This window comes from Rhincodon typus, chromosome 25 (genome assembly GCF_021869965.1).
Source record: "Rhincodon typus isolate 14 chromosome 25, sRhiTyp1.1, whole genome shotgun sequence".
Lineage (NCBI taxonomy): Eukaryota > Metazoa > Chordata > Chondrichthyes > Orectolobiformes > Rhincodontidae > Rhincodon > Rhincodon typus.
In genome coordinates, this window is record NC_063356.1 from 39,307,078 (window position 1) to 39,317,155 (window position 10,078).

Here is a 10,078-nt window from a genome sequence, read left to right on the forward strand (position 1 = left end):
CATTGACGTAGATACAAAGGCCAACTACGGTAGTTAATTTTCCACTGACACTAAGCGAGGTAGGAAATTATATTGTCAAGAGGAGTCTGCGAAGATATGTAGACAGGTTCAGTGAATGTGCAAGTATTAGTAGATGGAAAATGTTATGGAAAACTGTGCATTTGTCTACTTTGGCAGAAGCACAGAAGAGCAGTGTACTATTTAAATGGAGAGAGATGCAGAACTGTGAAGTACATAGAGATCTGTGTGTGATGGTAAATTAATTATTAAATGTTAGTTTGCAGGTACAGCAAGTTATTAGGAAGGCAAATGGAATGCTGCCATTCATTTCAAGGGGAATGGAATTTAAAAGTTGGGAACTTTTACTGCAGCTTTTTAAGACATTAGTGATGTCATATCTGGAATACTATGTGCAGTTTTTCTCTCTTTATTGCTTGCTGCATCTTTAAGATAACCTTATGGGCTCAACATTTGTGGGTTTCAGGACTTTTCAAAAATATTCTGCTTTTCTCTTTATACAACCAACATGAATGTCCTCCCATTTCCCCACATTGTGTTTCATCTGCCAACTTCTTGTCCACTGTCTTCACCTGTCTCTTATATCTCTTTGCACCCTCTTTGTATCCTCACAGCTTGCATCCTCATCTAGCTTTGTATCATCAGAAAACTTAGATACGTTACTCTCCAACTGTTCAACTAAGCTATTAATCTAGGTTGAAAATAGCTAAGACCCCAGCACTAAAGCTTGCAGTACTTCAGTAATCATGGCTTGTCAACTTGGAAAACCCCACTTATCCCTACACTGTGTTTAAAATAAAAACCTCCTTCCCATGTTAATATATCAGCCCTAACTCCATGAGCGCTTATCTTGTATATTAAACTTTTGATTGGTCCCTTATCAAATACGTTTTAAAAATCCCAGTACACTACATCTATCTGCTCCCTTCATCTATCCAACTAGTTACACCCTCAAAAAATGCTAACAAATTTGTCAGACAGAATTTTCCTGTTGCAAAACTGTGTTGGTTAATAATTCTATGCTTTCCTAATAATAGATTCCAACACTTCCTAAGAAGTGATGTGAGGAGAACTGGCCCTTCTTGAATATTTGTGTTATATTTGCTAACTTCCAACCTGAAAGGATTATTCCTGCATCTAATAAACTTTTGAAAATTATAGCCAATGCATTTATTAACTCCACAACTACCTCTTTAGAACTCTAGGACACCAAATATCAGGTCTTGAGACTTGTTGAATTTTAGCCCTAAGAGTATGTTCAGTCATATTTTGTATCAGTATTCACTGGAGGACAGAAATAGCCTAGAAATAGCTATAAATCAGGAAATAGAAGAGGGAGAAACTCTAGAAAATTACAAACACTAGGAACATGGTACTGAGCAAATTATTACAGCAAGACTGGCAAAACCCTGGATGTCATCGTAAAGCCTTAGAAGAAATGGCTAGTTGCTTATGATTTTCCAAAATTTTCTAGACTTTCAAAAGGTTTTATTAGGTTGGAAAACACCAAATGTACCTCCTTTAATTAAGAAGCAGGGAACAGAAAACAACAAACATCTATTACTGGGAATATATTAGAAACTATTATGAACAAAGTCATAGTAGGACAATTAGAAAAGTTTTACAAAATCAAGTCAGCATGGTTTTGTGAAAGGGTAATCATACTTAACCAATTTATTGGATTTCTTTTAGGAAGTAAGAACTGTAATTAAATTTCCAGAACACATTTGATAATGTGCCACATTGAATGTTATTGTGGAAAATAAAAGCTGGAGGTGTAGATAGTAGCATATTGATATGGACTGAAGGTTGGTTGGCTAATGGGATACAGAAAATAGACATAAACGGGGCTTTTTTGAGTCGGCATGTTGTAACAAGTAGTGTTCCACAGGGATCAGGGCTGTGGCCTCAACATCATCTAAATTTATATAAATCATTTTGATAAAGGAATCAAAGTGTACTTGCTAAATTTGTTGATCACACACGATAACTAGAAATACAAGTTGTGAACAGGACACAAGAAAGCTACATAGGGATATAGATGGGGTCAGTGAGTAGGTGAATATCTGACAAATGGAGTACAACGTAGGAAAATGTGAAGTTGTCCATTTTGGCAGGAAGAATAAAATGAAAAATGATGAGAGACGGTAGAGTTCTGAGATGTAAAGGAATTTAGGTGACCTAGTGCCTGAATTACAAAAAAAATTAATATGCAGGTTCAGCATGAAATTAGGGAAGCCAGTAGAGTATAATTTTAGTAAGGGGTATTGAATGTAAAGTAGGAAGGATAAGCTTCAGGTGTACAGGATATAAATAAGATCCCTTCTGGAGCATTGTGCACAGTACTGCTCTCCTGATTTAAGGAAATATGCAAATGGATTTGGAAACAATTCAGAAATTATTTACCAATGGATGGCTTGTCTTATGAAGAATGATTGAACAAGCTAGGCTTTTATCTACTGTTGTTTAGAAGAATAACTCACCTTCTAGGACCATATTAGCTTATCTTGTTGGTTTAACTGTCTAAAGATTAAAGTCCCCTACAACTATTACATTATCATTTGCTACTAGCTCAAATAATTTCTTGCTTAGTGCTTTGTCCAGTGATATAGTTACTGGTAGGGGAACAATAAATTACTCACATCAGGGTTTTCTGATCCATGCTATTCCTATCCTTCCCCAGGATTGTCACTAACAATTCTATATCCTGGCTTTTGGAGTCAAAAGCCGTTGTCACAGATGTCCCATATTAACCGCCTCCTTTTCCAATCTGCCTGTCTTGCCAAAATGCTGCGTGTGCCTGTGAACTTTTACTTTGCAACCTTGTTTGCCTTATAACTACATCAGCTAAAGGTGGTTAGATCTATACCATTTATCTCTCTTTGTAACTCTAGTTTAACTATCTTGTGGCAGATGCTCCATACATTCAGATAAAGTAACTTCAATTTTGTTTTGTACTCCTAGTCTCTGATACACTATTACTGTTAAACTCTCTGTCACTGTCTGTGCTGCTCAGCTTATTTTTACCTACATCAATAGATTTTTTTATTGCCACGACTTTTATATTTGGATTTCTAAATATCCCTTCACCCAAACTTCGTTCTCCCTGAGTGTTTAAATTATTTTTATTTTCCTACCTGACCATATTTTCTAGTGTATTTTTATGTTGTATGTTTCGTCCTTGCCTATCACGCTCTGGTCTCCATTTGCTGCCCCGACTATTTTGCTGAACTTTCTCTTTAACCTTTTGTATCTCCTTGCACATAAACTCTCCTGGCTGCTACAATTGAATTCAAAACCCTCTCTCCAGCACTAGTTACACAATTCACCAGAATGCTGGTCTGGGCCTGATTCAGTTGAAGTCCATCCCAGAGGTTCAACACCCTTTCTCCAATACAAGTGCCAGTGTTTCATGAAGAAAACCTATTACCTCCACACCAAACTTTGAACCTTGCATTCAATCCTCCAATCTTATTTGCCACATATAAATTCATCAGTGTTCCTTCCTCATGGCGTTGCTTTGTAATTTACCCCCTAGTTATTCACTATTCCTTAGCAAAGCTTCTTTCTTATTCTGACCCATGTCACCGGTACACATGGGGACATTCTAACCAGATCCTTTCTCACCCACTCCACATTCTTCTCCAACCAGGAGGAGATGTATTGACTTTATGTTAGACAAACAAGACAGCCTTGGGAATTAGAGACAACAAGGTGCAGGGCTGGATGAACACAGCAGGCCAAGCAGCATCATAGGAGCAGAGAGGCTGACGTTTCGGGCCTAGACCCTTCATCAGAAAAGGGGGAGGGGAAGGGGGTTTTGAAATAAATAGGGAGAGAGTGGGAGGCGGATAGAAGAGGGATAGAGGAGAGGATAGGTGGAGAGGAAACAAACAGGTCGAAGAGGCGGGGATGGAGCCAGTAAAGGTGAGTGTAGGTAGGGAGTTAGGAAGGGGATAGGTCAGTCCAGGGAGGACGGACAGGTCAAGGGGGCGGGATGAGGTTGGTCGGTAGGAGATGGAGGTGCGGCTTGAGGTGGGAGGAGGGGATAGGTGGGAGGAAGAACAGGTTAGGGAGGCAGGGACGAGCTGGACTGGTTTTGGGATGCGGTAGGGGGAGGGGAGATTTTGAAACTTGTGAAATCCACATTGATACCATTGGGCTGCAGGGTTCCCAAGCGGAATATGAGTTGCTGTTCCTGCAACCTTCGGGTGGCATCGTTGTGGCACTGCAGGAGGCCCAGGATGGACATGTCGTCTGAGGAATGGGAGGGGGAGTTGAAATGGTTCGCGACTGGGAGGTGCAGTTGTTTGTTGCGAACCGAGCATAGGTGTTCTGCAAAGCGGTCCCCGAGTCTCCGCTTGGTTTCCCCGATGTAGAGGAAGCCACACCGGGTACAGCGGATGCAGTATACCACATTGGCAGATGTGCAGGTGAACATCTGCTTGATGTGGAAAGTCTTCTTGGGGCCTGGGATGGGGGTGAGGGAGGAGGTATGGGGGCAGGTGTAGCACTTCCTGCGGTTGCAGGGAAAAGTGCCGGGTGTGGTGGAGCTGGAGGGGAGTGTGGAGCGGACAAGGGAGTCACGGAGAGAGTTGTCCCTCCGGAAAGCAGATAAAGGTGGGGAGGGAAAGATGTCTTTGGTGGTGGGGTCGGATTGCAGATGGCGGAAGTGTCGGAGGATGATGCGTTGGATCCGGAGGTTGGTGGGGTGGTACGTGAGGACGAGGGGGATTCTTTTTTGGTTTTTATTGCGTGGACGGGGTGTGAGGGATGAGGTGCGGGAGATGTGGGAGACACGGTTGAGGGCCAAATATATTACCTCACTTACTCCAAAAATGGAGTCACAGTTCCAGTAATACAGAGACCCAGATAACCGTCTTGGGCACCGGGGTCTAAATAGTACCCAGACACCATGTGAACTTCAAAATAAATTCATGAATTCATTCACTATTTAAAAGCAAACTGGAACTGAAAGCCAGTGTCAGTAATGGTGAACCATAATTGATTGTTGCAAAAACTCATTTGCTTCAGTAATGTCCTTTAGGGAAGGAAAACTGCCAACTTTACCTGGTGTGGCCTACACTTGACTTCAAATCCACAGCAGTATGGTTCACTCTCAGCTGTCCTCTGGCCAGTTAGGGATGCACAATAAATGTTGCTTTTACAATGTCCACATCTATTGGACAAACAAAAAAGAAAACATTCATTCTCTAAGTCCTTGCAGTTATTTATTTTATTTCTGCATTGTATTCAGGCAATTTCTCAGGCAAGGAGTGTTAGTTTAGGGCCAATTCACTGAGAAAGCTAAAGGAACACAATCATTTCTTAATGGAGTCAATTACAGACTACTAGTTGCCAATCTACTTACATAATTGTACTTTTTGTTTGAATATAAAATAAATGCTGGATAAAACCAGAGCACATTACATAATCAAAGACTCATGGAGCATTTGGGAATAAATCCTACAGTTTGGTTCCAGTCTGGAACAGAAGTTCATGTCACAGTAGGAGAAGTACAGAACTAGTTTGCCAAGAACTAATAATTGTTGTTAAACTTTCTTCACCGATCTGTATTTCTATGAACATTACTTTGGAAAGACAAAAAACAAAGTGAATTAGCCAACAACAAAAATTTGCATTTATATAGGGCATTTCACACAATATAAAACAGCAATATTTTAGTTTTAGAGGGTGTTTAGGGTATTCCAGAGATGAAAAATAAGTGGGAAGGTGAGTGGTGAAGATTACACAAACAGTTTGCAGAGGAATATAGACGTGAGTGAGCAAAAATGCAGTAGATGCAATATTATGTGAGATTATGCACTTTGGTAGGAAGAACAGAGAAGCTGAATATTATTTAAATTGAGAAAGACTGCAGGAAGCTAAAAAACAGAGGGAATTTAGAAGTTCTCATCCATGAATCACAAAAAAGCTGGCATTCTGGTTTAGTGGGTAATAGAGAAGGCAAATAGAATAAAGTATAAAAGTAGAGAGGTTTTGCAAAATTTATAAAAGGCACTAGTAAGACCACAACTGGAAAACTGTGAATAGTTTTGATCCCTATCTAAGGAAGGATATACTGGCATTGGATACAGTCCAGAGAAGATTCATTAGGTTGATACCATGTTTGGAGGTGTTTTCTTATGAAGAGGAATTGAGTTGGTTGGGCCTGCACTCATTGGAGTTGAGAAAAATAAGAGACAACCTTATTGAAACACACAAGATTCTTAAGGGACGTGACAGAGTAGACACTGAGAGGTAGTTTTCCCTTGTGGGAGAACCTAGGACCAAAGGGCATCATGTCAAAATAAGGGGTCTCCCATTTAAGACAGAAATGAAGAGGAATTTCTTCTTTCATAGGGCAGTGAATCTGTGGAAATCTTTATTTTGGAGAACTAGAGAGATTGGACCATTAAGTATATTCAAGGCTGAGATAGAATTTTAATCTGTAGGGGAATTGAAGATTTTAGGGAAAGGCAGGAAAAGAAGAATTGAGGATTTTCAGTTCAGCAAAAATCTCATTGAATGACAGAGAAGATTCAATGAGCTGAATGGCTTATTTGTGCTCCTACATGTTATGGTCTTACCTTATGGTCTTTTAGTTTTGGGCTTTGGCAGCTGAAGGCACAGGCACCAATGGTAGATTGATTAAAATCAGGAGTGCCTAAGAGGCCAGTAATAAATGAGCACGATGTGATGGAGCATTGTGGGGTTGAAGAGATTATTGATATCGGGAGGGACAAGGAGAGATTTGAAAGCCAGGCTGAGGATTTTAACATCAAGCTGTAGCATAACAGAGGGCATTTGTAAATCTGTGAGTGCAGGGAGCGATGGGTAAATGGCACTGGGTGTGAAATAGGCCATGGGCAGCAGAGTTCTGGATGACCTCAAAGTAATGAAGGACAGAATATGACAGGCTGGCCATATGTGTGTTGGAATGGTCAAGTCTCTAGGAACCACAGGTCAGGGTGAGGTTTTCAGCATCAGATGAGCTAAGGCAGGGGTATGCAGGTGAACAATGTTTCGGAAGTGGTAATAGGTGGTTTTTGTGATATGTATACATTGTCAGAAGCTCATCTTGGGCTTGAGCATGACACCAATATGTGAATAGTGTGGGGTCAGCCTTGGGGTACTGTGTAAACTGTGGAACTATTTACACGATTTTCACTGCTCAGCAACTCCAAGAGAAATACCAAGAATAACACCAACGACTCCATTTGGCCTTTATCAATCTGACCGAGTCTTTTAACTCAGTCAGGAAGGGTTATGGAATATCCTGTTGAAAGCCATATGTCCAAAGAAACTCATCAACATCTTCTTTCTCTTCCACAATGAGGTGTTGATGGTTGTCCTCACCGATGATAATTTGACAGGATCCTTTGACGTTAAAATTGGGGTCAAACAGGGATATGCCATCAGCACACCCTTTTCTCTATCCTCATTGCTTCCATTCATCATTTTGTCAAGAACAATTTCAACCGGTTGAAATCCAAGAAGAAAATGATACCAATCTTGCTTGTTGAACTCTACTTCATGGATGACAATGCTATCTCTGCTCTTTCATAAGAAAATCTTCAAGCTAAAAACCACAGGCAGCCATTTTATGTTACCTTCAACCACAGGCAGCTCCAACACTCACTTAATGCCTTCATTGAAGCATACCAAAGAGTTAGTCTCAGTTTCAACCTCATGAAGGCTCAGATCTTTTACCAGCCCATCCCAGAGAAAGTTCTAGTCCATCCCTCCATTAAGATCAATGGAAAAGTCCTCACTGATGTGGAACACTTCCCTTACCTAGGAAGCTCTCTCTCATCTAAGGCTGACATCGATGCAGAGATTCAACATCACATACAATCTCTGAACACTACCTTCAGACATTTAAGGATGAGAGTCTTCAACAACCATGATATCCGTGCTGATATTAAGATCCTTCTATAAACGGCAATCTTCTTTCTGACTCTTCGATATGGCTTTGAAACTTGCAACATGTATAGACACAATGTCAAGACTCTTGAGAAGTGCCACCAACTCTGTTTGAGATGAAATCACTGCATCAGCTGGTCGGACATGCGCATTAGCATCTGTGTCCCTGAAGTAGCCAACGGCACCAGTATCGAGGCTAGATCATCCGAAACCAACTCCGCTGGGTCGGCCATCTGCTTAGAACGCTGAGTTCCAATTGCTATAGCAAATCATCTTTGTCCAGCTTAAGGAAGGCGCTCGAATGAGAGGAGGACACAGGAAGTGTTTCAAAGACCCTCTGAAGTCTCACCTCAAGAAATGCAACATAGATGTCAATGTACGGGACACTGTCATTCAGAAGGAACTGACTTGAAGGAAACTCCTATATGAAGGGATACAATTCTTTGAGAACACCCATTGGCAAGAGGATGGACGGAAAGGGAACCAGAGAAAGAATGATCTCAATGATCTCAAGGCCAAGGACCACTTCCACATCATGGGAGCACCTGTCAAATGTGTGGTTGAAGTTGTGGCTCCAGGACTAGGCATATCGGCCACACAAAGACCCACAGAACCCATGTGACGTGGAATTTCCCAGGTGGACAATCATACTCATCAGTAAGTGATTGCCAATGACTGTGAGCACCATTTGGTGAATATATAACACTTAACCTAAACTTCCAACCTATACAAGAACGAACTAGAATGTAACTGAGTTCAGGAGTGGTTAAGTTTGAAGGTTTAGTCCTCAATCCTGGTGTAGATATGTGAAGGAATTTAGAATATGATATCCTCCACAGTTCTTTGTCAGCATCCTGAGGCCCATTTAGACTAGAGTCAGAGGGTCAAAAGTTAAACAGGGCACTGTCTTATGGAGTGGAGGAAAGACAATTATTGAAGAGAATGTACAATTATTAGATATAACAAGTGCTTGGAGGTGGAGACAACTGATTATAATATGTAGAGAATTGTTTAGGAAGTGGGAGAAAGAGTGGGACTATGATCATCTAATAGGGTCCTATTGACCAGCAGACATGGATCCTGTGCTTTTGCCAATCAAACTGGCACTGTCTCTGCCCATCCTAGGCATTGTCCCGATCAATTTCCAGTTACATTTCACATCTAGAAAATGGCACATGACAGCAGGTAATGCGGGTCATAGTGGACATTGTCAAGACTGGGCTCCACTTAGTTGTCTGGTATCCTCCAGAACCTCAATGCCCCCTTTTAGCTCGTTTACCTAGACAGACCATTTCCCCTAGCACATTAAGCTGCCTACATGCCTCCTCAGCCCCGACATTATTGATTCCCACCATGTTCCCCTCCTGTCCTCCTGTGGAGGCCATGATGATGGTCACTGCCAATAACTGACCCCCTCACATAGCCTCTATGTTGGAAGCATTAAAAGAATTCATTGGAAAACATTCTTTTCCAGCAGCATTCATATTACAAAGGGACACTTGACCATATGACACAACATGGAGGACACAATGTTAATGGGCTGGTGAAATTGTTTAGGTACAATTTGCAGGCTTTGGTACATTTGATGCAAACTGTAGGGTTTGCATGTATAATACTTTTGTGGTGGTTGGTGTGAGTTTGAATTCCTGTTTTTTAAGATAGTAACTGGTAGATGTGTCTATGAGTCTGAAGTTAATAACTAGTATATCTGTAATCATGGTGATTCCTTTTTGAAAACAGGTTTTGAAGTCTGGCTGGAAAGTGATCAGGGACTTGTGCGTTCAGGGACTTTTGTTTATTTTATATTTTTTGTGATCCAACATGGAAATAATGGTATCTCAAAGGCTTCTAGAGATTTCTGGAATTTGTTTATTCTTAAGTTTAAGGAAGAACACCCATAGTTGAGTGACATTCTTTTACTTTCATATTTGACAATGAGTGGGGCAGTCCTGTGAAGCCCTTGAGCAGTGCTTCAGGAAGAAACTATCACAGTTCCAGTTTAAAAGTTGAAGCTGTAAGTGATTTATACCTAATGAGTTATTCGGTGCAGGGAGTCTGGAGTGAGTGTTATACAAGAGGTGTTTTTGCAGTTATACCATGGGTATGTTTTGGGTTCAACTGTAAAGTTGTTTTG